Source organism: Bemisia tabaci, chromosome 5, assembly GCF_918797505.1.
Source record: "Bemisia tabaci chromosome 5, PGI_BMITA_v3".
In the NCBI taxonomy this organism is placed as follows: domain Eukaryota; kingdom Metazoa; phylum Arthropoda; class Insecta; order Hemiptera; family Aleyrodidae; genus Bemisia; species Bemisia tabaci.
The window spans coordinates 31,153,285-31,172,297 of NC_092797.1; the positions used below are offsets into that span (position 1 = coordinate 31,153,285).

The 19,013-nt window shown below is 39.8% G+C and overlaps 1 protein-coding gene and 1 long non-coding RNA gene across 4 annotated transcripts in view; one reads left to right on the top strand and one right to left on the bottom strand.

Moving 5' to 3' along the window:
* LOC140224709 (uncharacterized) overlaps window positions 1-17,907 on the top strand; it is a 33,894-nt gene extending 15,987 nt beyond the window's left edge. The window contains exons 2-3 of one of the 2 annotated variants that reach the window (XR_011899959.1): window positions 3,046-3,313; window positions 5,942-6,961. This is a non-coding gene — a long non-coding RNA (uncharacterized lncRNA). Of the gene's footprint in view, window positions 1-3,045; window positions 3,314-5,941; window positions 6,962-16,880 lie in introns of those variants that run through there. The other variant, XR_011899960.1, reaches the window with a different exon arrangement.
* The window catches only part of RhoGEF64C (Rho guanine nucleotide exchange factor at 64C), a 263,281-nt gene that overhangs the window by 186,613 nt on the left and 57,655 nt on the right, over window positions 1-19,013 (bottom strand). The window lies entirely within an intron of this gene.

The window sequence follows — 19,013 nt, forward strand, 5'->3', positions numbered from 1 at the left end:
CTCCACGCTCCAGGGGGTAGTTGGATCTCCGATAATCGTTAATAAGTAGCGGGACAAAATATGGAATGTGCTCAACAAAGCGTCACGGAACGAATTTTCAAACTCAATTTGTGAGAATTGGCGCGTATACGTAGTATACCGCCTTTGCGATCGTTTCGAACCCTGCTCGATACAATAACCGAGTCCCTTAGTTCCTTACCGAAAAGTGACTACCGCGAACTTCTGAGATTTTCCAAAGCGTGTAAAAAGTTTATTTATCCATCAATAATTATGATTTAAAGTTGTTTCTCATTCTGGGGCTCATTAGTTTATGTGCAGTGAATACCAAGAGTCTACGTTACTTGGTTTTTTCAAAAAAAGCCTAAGAATGCGACGCGCTGATTTAAAATATGCATATATAAGCAGAATCAAGCGAATTGATTCGAGGATGGCTGAGCAGGTCGGCACTCTCGAAATGAGAATTTAACTCCTCCGTTTTGTTCAAAACGTTGCTTTGACAGATCTGTAACCTCGGTTATACTTTCCAAAAGTTGGTACCCGTGCTCTGATAGTTCAATCTGTGTAAGTGCAATCTGTGATGAGCCTCGAGACTCATTAGACCATTAGCTAAACGTGGCTCATACAGGAATCCACTTACCCCTCTCTTTCCCACGCTCCTGCTCACTGCGTCGGCGTCTCGACGAACAATAGCTAATGACGGTTGCCAAGCGATGCCGGGATCCTCAGCCTCTCGCCCAATTACTTACGCTTCATTAACCATTTCACCGTCACGCTAGGATTCGTCCAATTTTCAAAAAAAATTGTTTCGCGAGTTTTTAGCAATTTTTTCCTTACTCTCCGTTAAAACACGAATTAAAAGAGGTCTCATTCATAAAAATCGGCCAAATAGAAGAGAAGTTACAGTATTCGAAATCCGAAGAAATCAACAAAACTTCTCCAAACAAAAAATAAAATGAAGGGGGGGGGGGAATGTATAAATTACAATTTAATATGATTGACCTCAGAATGTGACAAGCAATTCAATTATAAAAAGGAGAAAAAATTGAGTGAAATTACAAAAAATTAGCCTCTTGCAAGGGGCTTCCTTGTATGAGTTTTGACCTGAAGACAAGTAAATCCCGTTATATTATTAAAACGAAATTGACTCCATAGTTTAATGCCTTAGTTTCTTGAATACGATTATTTTAAGCACTCGATTTATATCAGCAATTTTACCCATGAGGTGATTTCCTGAGAGCTGATAATATCACGAATTTCTCATAGAGCCCTTCAAAAATGGCTTGCTTTTTGGGCAGCCGATTCGGCCATCAAACCGGGGTTTAAATGGAAGCTGATAATAACACAAAGCTCTGAGAACAATTTTAAGATGAGTATAGGAACGGTTTGTACATTACGAGGAGAGGCGGGCATTCTGTTCAGCATATCGATACATAAGTATTTTCACACGTAGAATTCAATTTTCACGTCAGGGAGTCGACATATTTTGATTTTTTCGATTTTATACGGGAAATTTATGGTTTTTCGGGATTGAAATTACTTACAATTGTTTCATGAAAAATGAATGCACCCAAAATGACTATAGCATTTTGACTTTCACATACCTACGTGCACTCACTAAATTGATTGGTAAATTCAAAGAGTGGGTACATCGACCTGGTATATCAAGTTTCTGCGATTTTTTACGGCAAATCGGTAGATTTTCGGGATGTGGATTGCTTACTTTCAATTCATGAATGAATAAAGCATGGACATGGTTGAGCTTCTTTGCATGAAAAGACGTTTAAAATAACAAAATCAAGACATATTTAATACAATTGCATTTATATCGAGTCAATTTCTTTTCAATAATATAACGGGATTTATAATACCGGTGATTTGGGTATTTTAGCCCCAAAATACCTTTAAATCGACTTTATCTTCTAGGAATTCGACAGAATTTTTCCTTTCTTCGCTTAAATTTTTCCGTAGCACTTTTCTTCAAGAATCTGATAAGATTTTGCTTGAGGCGGATCAAAAAACTTAAATTTGTTCGAATAGCTTTCTAGATTCACAATACACGGTCTCGTCAAGATGCGTCGTTGACCTTGCAGTGTTGGATCGTGAATTCTCTTGTTGTGCTGCTTGCCTTTTTTAAAATCTCTGTAAATGAAAACTAAAGGGGTTGATACGTGCGAGTTAATGACGCGCCTTATCAACACATTGTGTTGGAGTTCACTGCTTGTTTTTTCTCTACTTCTGTTTTGTCTATCAACCACGGTGTTCTTATTTTACCATTATTCATAGTAACCGCGGTCTAATTCAAGACCGTATATAACGAAGACTTTGAAAAATGGACGGGCGGCAAAGAGTCAGAGTCACCTTCACACATAGTGATTAAAATGGAGATGTTGCATATGTGAGGAATTTGCGATTTTACTATTGATGCGTATGTAAAAGTTCGCGAGAAACACGATGGTGCCACTGGTTTTCTCTGATTTCAACTTCCAAGCTCAAAAAAAGCTCTAAAGTTGACGCTCAAATGGAGGGGATATCCCACGCTATCTTGAGGGTCCACCTCTACATCAAGAAAAACTCTTCATGCGAAGATGGAGAGCAAATACATTGACAGGGTTGCCACTTTATTTGGAGACTCTAAAATTGAAAACACGGCAACCCTGTCAATGTATTTGCTCCCTATCTTTGCATGGAGACTTTGTCTTGATGTAGAGGTGGACTCTCAGGACAGCGTGGGATATTCCCTCCATTTTGGTCTCAACTTGAGAGCTTTTTTTGAGCTTGGGAGTTGATTTCAGAGAAAACCAGTTGCACCATCGTGTTTCTCGCGAACTTATACACAGGAATCAATAGTCAAATCGCAAATTCCTCACACATGCAACATCTCTATAGAGTCCATAGCTCAGCGACATAAAACGTTGGGGGTGAAAGGAGGGGCCAGAAAAACGTAAACGTGACATTAAGTATAACTTATAGACGACCTCTCACCGAAAGGGAGAAACAAATAGACACAAATTACAATAATACAGAATATTTCATTTTATGTTTCAGATTCCACGCCGCTGGCAACGTGGCCCGTGTTTTAGCACGGCTCGTAAGTATTTACATGCGGCTCGGCACGTCTCGGACTGATCGCAACCGTACACAAGGGCCGAACATTAACTAGATATTGATAAGCAGTTAAAAATAATGTACATAATGGAACAATCATTCTCGCCTCGACACAGCGAAGATGAGCATGTTGTAAAATTAAGTACAGTGCACGGAGATAGTGGCGGCGGTATGTAATCGCTTCCATCAACGACTTGTTGCGCCCAAGGTAAGAGCGAACCCTCTCCGCGCCAGTGGCGTGGCGTGAATTGCGATATATCGATTGTTATGCCATTTAAACCTATGATAAAGAATCGATTATAAAGGTGTTAGCTGCGAACACCCTGTTTATCGATCCTTTTCCATAGGTTTAAATGGCATAACAATCGATATATCGCAAAGCACGCCACGCCACTGCTTCGCGCTTGCACGAGAGGGTGAGCGTCCTCCGCTGAAATAAACGTATCTGAATAAAAAAGCGACCATCGTCATTATGACATAAGCCCTGTAATGCATGTATTCTGAAGGGTCCTGGAGCGCAGGTCACGTTAGAGATAGCTCTTTCTGATTGAAATGCGTCCAAATGTTAGAGAATGAGAGCGTCAACACGCCATGAAGTTTAAAAACGATAGTTTTGCCCATAAGAACGTTCGACGTATCAAGTATGAGGGGTCATGGGGCGTGACTCTCCGCATGGAAGTAAGTGCTCAAAGGTCGCCAAGTGTGGAAGCTGCACCGTCGATAAACATGATTCCCGGGCAGTTCTCACGTAAGGGTCATTCTATCGACGCGAGTTTCTATACTTCAACGTCCCGAGCTTTTTCTCCGAGGTCTGGAAAACTTAAAAGCGGAGGAAATAATGCGTCTAATTTCTTGACGTCAAGACATAGGTCTTCACTTGAGAAAAAAGAATCTTAAATTTGCCGCCAAGAAGTATTTCTTCTTAAATCAAGAATTTTGCTGGTTAATATAAGCTACTTTTTTGCTTAACCCAAGCATTATTTTTCTTGAATCAAGAAAAAGTCAGCTTAAAGCAAGATAAAGAAAATTCTTGGCGGCAAATTCAAGAATTATCATGCTTGATCCAAGCTACTTTTTTTTCAGTGCTTGTTCATGGCTTGAATATAGTTTAAAGTTACAAAAATGCATTTCAAAAACTGATTTTACAGTACTGAATTACACTGGGAAAAAAACACATTGGATCTAGAGTCCAGGCTCTTAAAAACATTGACAAGAAAAAATACTCTTGATTCAATCAGATTTAAGCTTAAATCAAGAACCAAGCCTCTTAATTTGAGCGGATTTCCTTTTGATTTAAGCTTAAATCTGATTGAATCAAGAGTCCTTTTTCTTGTCAATGTTTTTAAAAGTCTGGACTCTAGATCCAATGTGGTTTTTTTTTCCAGTGCGCCTAGCCACTGCTCGTGATGTAAAGCACAATGTAAGAATACGATGCACAGAAAATCCTTTTGGGGCAAATAAATCGGTCTGTTTAAAACCCCAACAAACTTATTTTCTAAAGATCCGTGAGCTCCCTCAGAAAACCTGTATTCTACGACTCTCGAGATGATGGAAATACTCGGTTGGAACCAATACCGATTCAACAGCAACTTCGAGGACGAACGGGATAAAAGTTTTATCATGAAACGGGGCATCTCCATACGATGCATCGTAAACTTGTAGAGATGCTCGAACAATGGTGTAAGGAGTACGAATACACATTAACACAAGACATTAACACACACTCGGTCCGGTGTGAAAGATTGACGGGCGAATTGATACACGCCGCCGTTGCGTTGTTGGTAAAGAAAAACGCCGTATGAAGATTCAAATGTTGCCATAGTTCCCCCGATAATATATTTATTAGTGAGGAAAATTAAGCATGTTTTCCTTTGAAATCTTCAGATAATACTGGTCGTGTTCCGGATAAAGTCATTTCCACATAATTTGGAAAATAAAATACTTTGAAATTTCCCTGACACATTTTCGGGAAATTCCCTGACAATTATAGAAATGTCAGGTGGTTAAAAATACATGATTAAAAATAGTTTTCAGACAAAATTTGTTGCTCATAACGTCAAACTCGTTCTAGAAAGCAAATAAATATGACTTAAAACAATTTTTCCTGACATTTTCGTCTTTTTCCCTGACATTTCCAGGTTTTCCTTAACTTTCACGGCATTTCTCGGCTTTCCTGATACTTCGTGACCGCATGGCAACCCTGTAATGTGCTGGTTACACGCTCAAATTCCCATCAATTTCCGATCAAATGGTGACTGGTGCGCACCATCTACCATCAAATTTCTGCGGCCTGATGGTAGATGATGGAACTATGGGGCTCATCCTTCATCTGATTCTCACACAACCGTGCTTATTTCATGCTTATTAGAATCAACACGCTGTTTTAATTAATTTTACTCATCAATCTAGATAACTCTCGACCGCCATCTTGGTCATCATTTTGATCGGAATTTGACGGAAATTTGAGCGTATAACCAGGCTATCAAGCGCTCTGATAAATTGAAAGAAAAAAAATTGACGAGTTTGGCCGTGTAATTAGTGTTTTATTTAAAGAATTTTGGCAACATCCGAAGGCTCAAACGACGTTTTTCCCTGGGACGGCAGAGTTGCTACACGGGTCTGGGCCGGATCCGATCGGGTTTGGGCAATTGTGAAGGTGCTGACATCGGGTCCGGGTCATCGGAGCATCAGCATCGATGCGCGCGCCCGATTTTCGTGACAAGAGCAAGCTTTTAACGGATACGCCATGAATTGCGCAAGCGGCAATAAAATTGCACGCGCGTTTTATGAACCGCTTTAGTTTCGATGTAAGTTGTAACGCAACGGGTTTTGATAGGTCTGACCCGACGCATGCGAGGCTCCTGCCTTCCAAACTGATTCGACACAACATCAAATTGGTTCATCTCAACTTGGTCCATCGACTCCCCGGCCTCACCGTCGGATCGTGCCGATAAAATGATTCAACTATTTCGCCCAGTCAGCTTTGGTTCTTCCGTGGGATATTCGTCGATCAGAATTCATGCCTGACGCCTGGCTCATGAATCTGTGCAGCGAGTTAAGGAAAGGGCGGAGAAAAAATAATCTTTGCTTTACGATGCTTGTAGTAGGTTCTTGGTCCTACCCTCTTTTCTAGTCATATTTACAATGTTACTTTTGTAGAAATGATCGTTTCAGTCACGATCAAAATACTGATCATTTTACTGAGGTAGAGAAATTGTTAACAATCATTGATACAATACTTTCGACCACAATTGGGCTAGAATTGTATATCTATGTATATGAAGGGGCATCCAATGTCGGTCGTTGTTGGTACATCTCTTCTTATCAAATTCTCAAAGCGTTCTAGCTAATCACAATGGACGATTTACTTCAGTTTATGCAGATAAAGAGAGCTTAGAATATCAGTTTGACTTTACAATTCACGCCGGCGCACTATGCTTTATAGTTTTCTTTCAAATGTTTTCAATTATTTCCACCGAACAAACATGTAGACTTGCAAAATAGTTACGATTATGAAAAAAAAAACCTAATTAAAAGTACGAACTATTTTTTATGACGTTTCCGGTAAGGATTTTAAATCTTTCATTTGCAAATGCTGCACGGTGTTGATCGATGTACGAGCAGCACTGCTGCAAAGCTTCTACATCTTGTCAAAATAGAATAACTTAATTTCTGCCATAATATTTTTTGTGTTAAGTATGTATGTCTCCCAATTTACATTTCATCGGATTTTTAAGTTTACCACAGATTAATAAAATGATTCAAGGTACCATACCAAGGTACGGTTTTACAGTGACTTTCTTTTACACGGAGAAAAACACTTCGTGCGTAGGACCCGAAGTTGAGGTCAAATGGATCTCTGAAGTTTTTGGATCACGTGTCTAAAAACTTGACGTTGAGATGTCGAAGTTCGGGTCAGACATCCGAAGTACTTCGATAATTACCGAAGGGTTTGGGTCACGCATCTGAAGTACTCCGGTACATACCGAAGTGCCTCGATGCCTGACCCGAACTTTAGCAGCTCGATCTCAAGTTTTCGGATAGATGATGGGAAAACTTCAGAGATCCATATGACCTCAACTTCGGGTCCAATGCACAAAGTTTTTTTCTCCGTGTACTACTGATCGTCTTTGTAAACCTAGAAATGATGCAAATATCGTTATTGCTCAGCTTGATTCAGCTAAAAAGAACCCCAATTTTTCTTTCTTTCACTTATAATGTCTCTGGCCGTTAAGAAGACTGCGGCTCTGAGTGATGCTGCTGAGCAAGAGGGATTATGGCCGGGCGGCTGCGGCTGAGGATGACAAAGGCGACGCCGCGTCTGTCTGTTACGCAAGATGCACGGCTTTCATTGCGGACGATTCCCCGACTTTAGTGTGGCCGGCAAAAAGCTCGAGCGTAAGAAAGGAGTCGTTAAGAGCGCTACGTACGACGTACGAGTCCGAGTGCTCGTTGTCGCTCCATTGTTAGTTTATCCGCTAAACCGTTTGCCCGTCCTCGAATAGGCACGCCGACCCGTAAGAGCTTACATAAAACGGAATCGCATTCGCATTTGCGCGGTCCATTTGTGAACTTGGGTCGCACGGGCCATTATTGCTCCGAGACACGCCCGGGCCCCGCGCCGCGTCTTCGCGAAAAGCCCCGAATACTGGGATTCGGCGACTTCGTAATGTTGGCATAAATCCACGGAGTGCCCAAGACCGGGTAAACTTCCGCGTGTGCTATTGTGCTAATACTACGAGTGCCTTTTCTGCCGTGCTAAGGAAGAACGCCGTAAGAACATTCGAGAGTTGCCAAATTTCCTTCGATAAAATGTTCATTGTTGAGGAAAGTTATGAATATTTTTCCTTGAAATAAATTTGGCAACACCTAAAGGTTCATACGGCGTTCTTCCTTAGCGCAGCAGTATTGTGCTATTACTACGAGTGCCTATTCTACCGTGCTAAAGAAGAACGCCGTATGAACCTTCAGACGTCGCCAAATTTCCTTCGGCAAATCATGAATTTCCGGGAAAATTTAGGGATATTTTTCTACCAATTTTCAGGAGAATTTCGTTTGTAGGTACTTTGATCTGAAGTTGCTGAAAATTTCGATGAAAGATATTATTAACTTTCTTCAGAAATGAACATTTTATCGAAGGAAATTAGGTGACTCTCGAATGTTCACACGGCGTTTTTCCTTGGCACGACAGTATTCGTGTCTGGTCAAGAACCAGGGATAATATGAACCACATTTTGCAATAGGAAAACACTGCTTTTGGCTCATCAATAGAAAAAAAAGTATCTATATGGGGAAACTGAAGGCACACGGTGTAACATTTTGATACGACTGGTCTCATTCCCCTTGACTAAAGAATTTTACAAATTTTGGTTGTACACTCAAAAAAAAGGAAATGTCGAAGTAGCATTAACCGCCATGTTGAAATGACATCACAGAAATTATGTTGATATAGGCTGCACTCCCCGTAACCCAACATGGTTTGACTTAATTCTACATTTGCCGTCATGTTGAATCAACATGACCGAGAATGCTTCTACCTGTCATGTTGAATCAACATGACGGTAATATTCGAGTAACATTACGCATGTTAATTCAACCAAATTCATGTAAATTTAGCATTATGTCAGACTGAAACTGCATTACACATGTTGTTTTACCATTCCTTTGGTTGAAAGAACATTAACATTTTGTTGAATTAGCATATGCAGTGTTATGTTACCATTTGCTTTCATATTGTTTCAGGAGTACCGTGGTGCTCTTGAAACATCATCTACGTACTGAAAAGGGGGATGGCGTGTTCTCCTCCTCTCCCTCCTACTCATCTCCCTCCTCCTCATCTCCCTCCTCCTCCTCATCCCCCTCCTCCTCCTCATCTCCCTCCCCCTCCCTCCATTCATGATTTCGTTTCATAAGCTAGACATCTAAGCCACCTGACTCGATAGTCTTGACACTTAGACAAGATTGTCTACTCACTGCGAGTAACGTTCAAATTAAAAAAATAGCGTACCTATTTTTTATTCAGAGAACTGGTACTATTACTCTTTTCAAACCATTCGCTGGTACATTCTGAAAAAGTCTCTTAAGAAATCCGTCCCAAAGTATTTACTCAAAAAAATTTCTGGATACCCAATTGATAAGGTAAAAACACAATTGAGACACTTTCGGAAACAAAATAAATCGACTCGAATAACGCTATTAACGCTCACCATGACAAATAAATGGTAATACGGTAATAATACTTACACATGAAACAAAAAGAATTACTTTTAAGTTGATGGTAGTTTATTATTCTTCGTTCAAAAACATTTTCGCTCGTGTGGTTAAAGCTCTTAGAATCATACGTTTCTTATTATTTGATTATATTTTTTATTTTCAATGTTTGATTTATTTATATTATTAATTATTAATTATTATCATGATATAAAATAAGAATAAAAATGACGATCGTAAACACTGAAGAAAGTAAACATCGTTGTTGGAGGAGAAAAAAATAGTTCGTGATAAATTGTTAATTTTTATATGGTGCATAATGTAAATTCCTTTTCGTAAATAGTATATATCGAATTTATTGTCAAGAAAGAAATCAGTACAAAGAAAGAACATGACTTTTCAGAATACACTTAAGAATTATTACAACAACTACCTCTGTTTAAAAGGTATCCATTTGAATTTGTAGATTAAGATTTTCTACAGAAAGTTTTAGATAGGGAGGAATTTTAGGCTGTACAATTTAATAAATTGCACATGAAAATAACTAGGGAAAAAATCCAATGGGAAAAAACCTGGTTTAGATGAGGGAGGTGGGATAAAACAAAACCCAGACTGCTGAAAGAGCAAAATAACAAGAATATTAAGAAAATAAAAATAAATATAAAAATAAGTAAATATTAAAAATTTACAACTAGATAACAAGGGAAAGGGTGAAGACTTCAGTACGTGAGCGCCCAGCTCTCCATTTTAAGTATGGAGAGGCGAGGCTGGGCGTACTCACGCCTGTGCCTGTGAAGAAAGAATTAATTCTATTATAAATCAGTTCACAGATAGTGAATCAGATTGTAGGGAAGGTTGGACTGATTGTGGGATCTGTACCTCTTGTTGAGGTAAGAGCTTGAGGATAACAGACATCAGTTTGTCAATCTGCTCTGCTTGTTTAGTTACTAGGTGTTTAAGCTCGTTGATTACTGTGACATAATCAACGCTGTTATCAGTTGTCGTGAGTGATACAGCTGGCTGAGGAGTTTTGTTTTCGGAAGAGCTCGGTCCTTTCAGGGCAGAACTGTAGCTCTTATCTGATGATCTAATGTTAGAATTAAGATTTCCTTGATTAGGCTCGCTCTTGACTGGAAATCTCTTTTCGTAAATAGTGAATGGAAAAAAAGAAAAACCTAACAATTTGATGCGGTATGCATTTCACACAACTTAGACGGCAAAAAAATGAAAAAGTAATTCAGTGGGATATGGAAACACTTAAAATTCGTCTTTTGGAACCGTAAGCCCGGATGGCTCGGTTGGTAGAATACTCCGCTTGTAATAGGTAGGTCCCGCGTTCAAATCCCGAAAAAGTCGGAAAAATTTGATAGGTCGGATGGGATGATTCTGGGTTGAGAGTAGTATTGGAAGTATAACTACCTTAAAATACGATTCAATTTTCATTAAAATAACGTAATTTATTTTAATTTGTAGCATTTGACGTACTCGTATATCAACATGATTGTCATGTTAAATCAACATGATTGTCATGTTAAATCAACACGACAGCATATTAAGTCAACGTGACGACAGTCATGTTGATTTAACATGACGGCTATCATGTTTCTTCAACATTTTTGATTATGTTCCCGTAACATGCTGTAAGCTTGTACCCGTTTTTAAGACGCCCGTCATGCTGAATCAAGCTTGCTCAAGCTTAAAGTAACATTTTTTTTTTTTGAGTGTACTCACTTAGAAGAAGTCTGGATGAAGAACTTTCATGCTGCTTACCTGAAAAAAGAAAAATACAGAAAACGTTAGATTTGCACGAAGCTATGAAAAAATGACGATACAAAAATACATCTCTTAAAAGTGTGTTTGCTATGTGGGAGTCCTTTTGGATGCAGAACTTTACGTATTATAACCTACCATTATCTGTTCGAAAACAGATGACACGTTGAATTTCTCTTTATCACTGAAGGCATCGATTATGTCGCAGTTTTGGCAAGATTAATGGTATTTTTGTACCACAAATGTTTTTTAAGTCGAATACAAGTGAATATTCCTATTTAGAAGTTTTTGGCACCTACAATTTTGGATTCACAATACAAATATCAATGTTTTCTGTGAAAAAGGAGAGAATAAAAGAACAAGGAAGAAATAGTTTCGTGCTCATGCCTAGAGGGATAGGTTACATAGTCAGTTACCTATAGGTTTATGATGGACACCAGCCCTACCCGGGCTACTTTATAGCCCAGCTACGATAAGACTGATATCTACCCAAGGATGTTGGTGTCAATCTAGGACCCAGCCCTGCAGTTGTTTTTTACATGAATTTTCGGCTATTATTCATACAACATGGCAGAATTATTCCTCCGGAGTAGAGGCCCTGCGGTCGAAATTCTCGAACTCCTCGCTGTCAATAACATTCTGAAGGAGAGGTTTTTTTGATAACTTCACGTGGACCTCAATCAGAGAGGCGACTGAAACATGACGATAGGATTATCGTGGTTTGCTCCGGGCTGCCAACTGCTCACCATTCATGTACGAAATGAAGGTGCCCGAACTCGCGTTTAATTGTTGGTCCCGCTCTCTGCAACAAAAGCTCCCTTCTGCCTCTTCTTTATATCTTTCATATTCCTCTTCCTCTTTCTTCCATCTCAAGTTCAATTCGACGACCATTCAATTCGAGCTAATTCGTGCATTCACGTATAGTGTCGGTGCTTTACGATGAATCGATTAATCTGCCATCCATTTGAGCACATGGAAAAGGATCGATTATCAGGGTAAACTTCAATATCGATTCTATATCGTTGCTTCAAATGGGAAAATATCGATAGTCGATGATCCGCGCCTCGCCATTGTAAGTTGCAGTTATGCGAGAACCACGGGCAGACAACACAATTTAATTGTGCGTCTGACTGGACGTTGAAGCTGGCTCTGTGCGTTTCGCCTCCAAGGACTGGGCTTCAAACATGGTGCTCAGTACTTCTTGAAAATACTGAGCACTGGAAAAAAAAACACATTGGATCTAGAGTCCAGACTCTTCAAAACATCGACAAGAAAAAATACTCTTGATTCAATCGGATTTAAGCTTAAATCAAGAATCAAGTCTCTTAATTTGAGCGGATTTCCTTTGGATTTAAGCTTAGATCTGATTGGATCAAGAGTCCATTTTCTTGTCTATGTTTTCAAGAGTCTGGACTAAGTTTTAATATTCCTACTGACTGCATAAAAAACGACCAAGTTTTTGTAACTCATTGATTAAGCTTTCCATTAACGCTGATATATTAAGTTCAATCTCGACGAAGATATATCGTCGATTCAGAAGTGGCGGTTCTGATCCACTTGAATAATTAAACCCAATTTTGTACAGCATTTTTTTTTTTTTTTTTGGGGGGGGGGGGGGCATAGATCAGCGGGATAGTTATAGCTAGTGGCGCGGTGCTGAATAATTGGAAGTGGAGTTCAGCGCAAAGTTGCACAGTCCACTACGGTGGTCAGTGAGTGTCATAAAAGGATCGGAAAATTAGTTTAAATTTTTTGTACAGGACCCCCAACTTGAGTCGAATTACATTATTTTTCCACTTATTTTAAGCTTTATAGTTACTAAAAACTTTAAGAAAATTTCTGCAATACTTCTGTTTGAAAATTTTCAAACTACTTCACAAAATTTCGCTAGACAGGGTGTCTAGTATTTTTTAATTTTGAAAAATCCTGATAATTTTCCTGATTTTTCTCGACTCTTGCACGGTAGGCAAAAGGCAGTAGGACTTTCTCCGCTGAGGAGATTCGCGTAAGAAAAATTCCTGATAAAACGTCCGATTTTTCCGATCGGCCAAAATTCCTGATATTTTCCGGTTTTTCCTGATGCTAGACACCCTGTTAGACTATTCGTTGAAACTTCTGGGATGCCTTCTTAGCCCAGGGCACAAATCTGCCTTTCAAAATGCATTTTCTGCTAGAGAATGACGTTAGCATAAAACGGTGGTAACAGTGGATCTATGGAGCGTTAACTCTTCGCTACATGCACTCCATCACGCCGCACCGGCTGCTATTGCTTTTCCCCACCCTCTTTCCTACGATCTCCGGTGGCCTGGCCGCGCACTTCGCTTTGGGCAGAACTTAAGAGTCATTTGCTCACGATTCTGCAGAATAAACATAGAGTTGTCTACGGTGCTGCCCTGTTGAAGATGAAATTCGCTCGATTTCCTACGTGCATAAGTGCCAGGTCAGGTGCATATAACAAGTTATGGGAGCGCCCAGCAGATCGACATCCAAAGAACGATAGCGATATTACAGTTTATGAATGCAAGCGCATGAATATATTGCAAAACTTCATTTGCACCGATTACTGGGCAAAACAACAGAGACACACTTAAGGGCGCCAATTCAGTCGGAATGTCTTTTCTTCTCGGAAAACTCTAAAAATGTTAAGTAGATAGTACATCACGGCTGGTCATAAGTCAGCTTCGAGTCAAACTCATCACCGGGTGTTTTTGAGGAAAAATTGAACCACCGTGATTCTTTACTTCTTTGATAGGTAAGTTTAAAGTTAATTTGTTTCATACACTTTTATGCAATTTTTCAACTTGAAACGTAATCATTCCGAAATCATAAAGACACCACTCGAATCATCAACCGTGATCCACAAGACATTCTTTCAATGTGATACACGTGGTTTAATAAGTTAAAAACGATTTGGCTCACATCTATCACTCAGTGAAGAGAGTAATCTACACCGATCCTTTTTCTAGGGTGTCTATTAAAGCAGGCTGGCCAAAAATCAGTACTTTTACGGTACTCTTTCAAGAAATTCAGTACCTTCTCAACAGAAAAATTCGGTACTTTTCCAGTACCTCCAATTGAAGAAATTCGAAAATTTTCAAAAGGTTGAATTTCTAACTCATGACAAAAATTGCGGATCTCCTTGCGGAATTTCCGCACTTTCTCAGTACGTCCGGACCGCCCTCAAAAAAATCAGTATTATTTCCGGACTTGTAGACACCCTGTTCTTCATTCTTTGCCGCCCCTCCTCCCCGCCTTTACCTTAAAAAAAAAGTTTCCAGTTTTATTCGGTCATAGAAAAATCAAGCTCTAAATTTTTCCCCGTGAGCAGTTAACTGAAAGATATGAAAAATGTCACACAAATGGGGCTGCGACTGATGAGTCAAAGCCGCCGAGGAAAGCTCTGTCTCCTGGTGCCGATGTTGCAATAGTGGGCGGTGGCGCCGCCGTGGAAGTGCGCTAAAACGGCTGCGCCACGACGCGACCGGCGACTGGACCCCGGACCAGGACCCGAAAACCCGTTACTCCTCAGGGTTTGTTTTTACTCTCTTGATTTTTAATAGCGTCCATTCATTAATACGCACGAATCGCGGTCGCGACTGGTGACATGCCACGCTCCGCGCCGAGCCCCGCCCCCCTCTCCGCCTCCGCAGTGTCTTCACCACAACACCAACACAATAAGGACTCGATCCCAAGTTCATGGGCCGGCTTCTCATGTCGATCGCAATACCTACATCAGAACATCCGACAAACGTTCATTCGCACATACATCGAACTAACTCAATTGGACGTATTTATGTTGAAAGGAATGGAGATGTTGCATGTGTGAGGAATTTGCGATTTGACTGTTAATTCTGATGTAAAAGTTCGCAAGAAATACGATGGTGCGACTGGTTTTCTCTGAAATCAACTCCCAAGCTCAAAAAAAGCTCTCAAGTTGAGGACAAAATGGAGGGGATATCTCACGCTATCTTGAGAGTCCACCTCTACAACAAGACAAATCCTCCAAGCAAAGATAGGGAGCAAGTAAATTAGCAGGGTTGCCGTGATTTCAGTTTTATAGTCCCTAAATAAGGTGGCAGCCCTGTCAATGTATTTGCTCCCTATCTTTGCATGCAGAGTTTTTTTTTTTATGTAGAGGTGGACTCTCAGGATAGCGTGGGATATCCCCTCAATTTTGGCCCCAACTTGAGAGCTTTTTTTAAGCTTGAGAGTTGATTTCAGAGAAAACCAGTATGGCCCCATCGTGTTTCTCGCGAACTTTTACATAAGAATCAATAGTCAAATCGCAAATTCCTCACACATGCAACATCTCCATTATGTGCAAGTGAAAAGATGGGGTGTGCTCGTGGAGGCTGGATAAGAAACAATGTGGTCAGTGGATATAGTTCCTTTTGAGGAAATGGAAAAGCGGGATTTTACATTAAATCAAAAAGAACTGAGCGCTAACTCGTGAGCCGTGGACATGTGACAAGAGCCTTGTGGACAGAGCTCGTGAGTTAAAGAGTCCCGCCACCGATCTCCTCGTCCTGCCCAGTCGGTCGTTGCCGCTGACGTCACTGGTGCTTTTAAAGTCCCATTCATTCTTATGGCCCTCAAATAACGAGTACACCCCATCTTTCCACTTGCACATAGCTCCATTTAGCATAAATACGTCCAATCAGTTTTAAGATTTTGAGGCTACGTCCCCTGGCCACCACGTGGACTCCAGGTTAATCTAAATAGAGTGGGTTCATCTAGGGGCTGTATCCTATCGATAGCAAAAAGTGATTTGCCCAATTGTCATATGGATTGCATTTCGCAAAAAGGAACTAAAAGCATTTCAATGTTCCTAGGATTGTGCAACTTGCATTATTTTCGATAAAATTACTAAAACCATGCAAAAAATTTCATTTACGACCCGAAGGTAATTTTCGTCTTGAATTCGTAGTTTATTGACAAAAATGATAGGACTTATTTAAATGATCAGTTTTATACTTGCAAGGTAAACAAAGTTGCACAATCTTTGCAACATTGTAATGCTTTTGGTTCCTTCTTGCAAAATGTAATCCATATATTAAGTATTGACACCAACATATTTCTATATCAAGACATTAAGTTTTCTCTAATTCTGACAGTTGAAAAAGCTGCTGAGCACTTGAAAAAGCTGCTGAGCACTTGAAAAATCACTGGAAACACATTTCGGAGTTTGCGTCTCCACTGATTCAATCAAAAGGATTGAATCGATAAAATAAGATGAAACTTGCGATTTAACCCTTCTGGCTCACTAAATTCTAAAATCAAAAATAAAGATCTTCGAAATACTGACACGACACTAATTGATACGAGTGTCTCTAATTATTCTGCTCTGGCTGACTGTGTACGAAATTGGTTACGATTTTTTCTGCGAAGCAAGGTCTTAGGAAGTAAAATATTCTGCATTGTGCTTATCCTGACGCACTGTTTATTTTGTACCGTTGTGTGTCAATGGCAGGAGGATTCCATCCTCCATCTCGCGTACTTGACCGTTCGTTCCTCCGAGAGTTAAAATATTTCCCGTCATGCAGGCATGCAAAAAAATAAACACTCTAGTATGAAAGCATCCTTTTTTTGACCCTCTTAAACGATTGGTATATATGTACACGCAAATAAGTCAATTCAAAGTTATGTGCAGCGACGTTCTATCGATGAATATTTCACTCGAATTTCAATGCACGTTCGATTATCACGTTTCGAAAAGCCGCGGGTATGAAAAGTAACTTTAAAATTTTTAGTAGTTAATTAGTTATTATAATTTTTATTTTAATTATTTGTTTCAGATATGCACCGTTTGCAAAAAATGGGCTATAGTCATTTCTGCGTCAGAACAGAACAGCATAAAAATGTTCGAAGAAAGGGTTGAATGCTGCAGTAATCGAGTCCGCGGTAGTGGACAATATCTAATATTCAGATAATTGCGAGGCGATTGAGGTGGTCGAAAACTAAATTGTTTAATTAATTGATATCCCATCAGTTATCGGTCGGGCCAATGAGATTTCAACTCTCCGATTCTAGGAATTTTTGCTTTTTAATTTAAGCGAAGACCACGTGCGTATTTAAAATAAATCATAAATCTGGATCGATCCCTCCATCATCACTCCGATGAGCCAAGGAAATTATTACTTTTTATTCTGAAACTATTAAGACGGTTAAAGGGGCGAGCTAAATGTGGTTGATTGAAAAAAACTCGTGCAGAGATGGTTCTTTGTGGAGCAGATTGGATCCCGCGCAGATGCCAACTGACAACAATTTACGATCGACTACAATGTTGGTCAGTTTTACACTCCCATTTTTTTTACTAACAACATTATTGATTGTTTGCAACCTTATGTGCTTTCTCCTCTTTCCTTCGAACACAGAGGCACCTACAGAGGGGTCATTCCATCGACACATTCGTCTTCAAATAACATCTAAAATGTGAGAACGAGTCAAAGAAAAAAAGTTGTTCGCAAATTCTCATGTAGGCTGCAATTTCATTGTTAGACCATATCACTACTATATCAGCACATTGTGCGTGTGGGTCATTTTTAAACCTTTTCTTTTTGATAACAATCATTAATTTGGATCAGCACTTCTTAGCAGTCATTCTTATTTCAAATTGAACCAAAGGCAATATGTTTATGGACCTTTTTCAAATTATTTTAATAATGAATCTACTTACACAAAACCATTTTATTGATTAGTAGAAATTGATTCTATCTGTTTGTGCAAAATCAACTCTAATTAAAAGTTAGAGTGGTTTGAAAAAATTTGCATTCATGCAAATGTCTCAGCGTAAGAGCTGTGGAATTCAGTCCCTTTCAAAATATCTTCGCAATTCGCCATTTCCCGTATGAAGGAGCGTAATTCCATTCCAAGATTGGCAAATTGACTCAAGTAATTGATTTATTTTACAAAAATGTACCTGAACAATTTTTAGCCAAAATTTGTCTGATTTTTGCAAAAAATCCGGGAAATGCGGTAACGTTCACAGTTAGAAATTCCCGAAATTCTCCTTTTCTCTGTGCAGTTTGCGAGAAGAGATTCGGCAACATTGAAATGGAGTTACAGGAACGACGAGTTGTGTCCTTCTGTTCCATTATTGAAATTTCCGATTGTTAAGTTAGCGCATGCGCGTGGCCAATCGCGAAACGACAACAGGGCTTTGCGCTAGCCTGGAACAGTAACGAAAGGCTGGCCACATTCCGTGTTAATGACACATTCTATCAGATCCAGATCGTGATTTCAGAAGGCCGGCCCGGGCCCCGCGACTAGCTCGCCCTATTTATCGCCGCGCCGTATCTTTCCCCCGAGCAGTCGAGTTCGCTCAAAAGGGAGAAAAAGAGATCAATTATCCACATGTAAATGAGCCAACACCACGGGTTTGAGAAGCATGAGAGTCGAAAATTTGAATAATCCCGGGCAGAACGCGACGAGTGCAGCCCCATAAACGAACAGAGACGTTATGTAAACAGCCTAATGTAGCGCCATCAGCGCCATTCACCGACATTGAGGTGAGGGGATTCAAGGGCTAATTCAAAAATATTACTCGGATACACGCCAGAGCTTTTCTGCCGTGCTAAGGAAAAACGCCGTATGAGCCTTCAGACGTTGCCAAATTTCCTTCGATAAAAACCGAATTTACTAGGAAAATTCTTAATATTATTTCCCAAAATGGAGAATTTGCACGCGAATTTTTTAATGCTTCATCTGAAAGTGCTCAAAGAGCTGATTTCACAGAATTTTTCATAATTTTTTTCTGATACGGGAAATAGTATATAAAAATATATTTAAAATTGAGAAAATGCAACGCCTGGTGACGTCATAAGGCGGCATTTCCCATTTAAACACATGTATTTTAGCAGATTGGATCATCTTGTCATATCTTCTCCAACAATTGTTCAATTCATGAACCAAGGGAATCCTCGCGTTCA